Here is a 1,399-nt window from a genome sequence, read left to right as displayed (position 1 = left end):
TAAGGCCAAGGCCCAACCCAATTTAATAGTTATAAAAAAAATTAATAATAAAAAAATAAAAAAGAAGGAACGACAAGTCGACAATAATAAAGGGGCAATTTGGTCCAATTTTTGGGCCTAATTTTAGACCCATGCTCAGTTAATAAGCCCAGCCCACAATTTAGGTTCTGGCTACAATTTTCTGTTAAGAGTCTCGACACTTGGCTGCGTCCGGCTTTTTATTTTTCTTTTTTGGAGAAAATAAAAAAGCAGACTAGTAGTCAACATCCTGTCATGTTACATTTCTCCTTAGGTTTTTTGATAAGCCAATGGGCATTACTAGCACACAACAAAGCATGCATTTTGAAGCATGGGTCAGTGCTCAATACTCAAACCCATGGCACTTGGTTCAAAGTAATCGGTCTTTTCAGGGCTTTCTTTTGCTGCACCACACTCTTAATTGTTTGAAAATGAGCATTTTTTTTAAACTACAATTTTAGAATGTGTTTTTTGAAAATGCAATTTTTAAAATCATAGTTATAATCTATGAAAACTGTTGTTTGTCAATGTTATAAAATTTTTGTTTTAGGAAAATTACTATAAAAAAAAAAAAAAAAACACCTAATATAAAATTGCAGTCTTAACTCTTAACTACATTATAAGAGAAAATGAAACCTTAAATTTTTTCAAGGATAAAATGCAAATTGCACCATTCCTTGACTGAAAATTCATTTTAATTCTCTAACTTCATTTTTATTTAATTGAGACCTCTAATTTTTAAATTTATTCAATTTATATTAGGTGTTTTTTTTTTCCAAACACATTCCGTTCAACAATTCCTTAATGTAATTGGCAATCCCACCTATAAAAGCAGCCCCACCCCCCATTCCTTTCACACAACCCAACACAAACTCAATAGAAAATCTTACAAATCCACAGAGCGTAGCCTCTCGTTCAAACCTTTCGAACAAGCTCATATAACATAAAGTAATTTTTTATTTATTAAAATTAGTTAGCTATTTTACAAGTTATTATTACTGTAAGGACACGATTCCCTTTGCGGCCCATTAACATTTTTGGGCTCACACAATAAAGGTCCCTCACAATATGATTTGTAGAGAGTGGGCTTGAAAAGCTAGCCGCTGGTCAAGGGACGATGCCCGGTCATGGTTTTAGAGGAATTCATGTAGAAAAAAGAAGTTGGGCTTGAACATTTAAGCCCTAAGGCGTCGCACCCTATGGGATGGGACTCCTCGGAGTCGATCCGAGGATCATTGAGGCCTTATCCCGGCTACCCAACGACGGACTTTCTTCAGTGAAGTCCGGTGTTGTTGAGATGTTTTCCCCCATGTAGTCTTTCTTTTTCGGAGTTGAGATGGGACTCTCCTTCAGATTTACTTATTTCCTTATTTTATACTAG

Source organism: Quercus lobata, chromosome 8, assembly GCF_001633185.2.
Source record: "Quercus lobata isolate SW786 chromosome 8, ValleyOak3.0 Primary Assembly, whole genome shotgun sequence".
Taxonomy (NCBI): domain Eukaryota; kingdom Viridiplantae; phylum Streptophyta; class Magnoliopsida; order Fagales; family Fagaceae; genus Quercus; species Quercus lobata.
Note: the sequence above shows the minus strand (reverse complement) of the source record.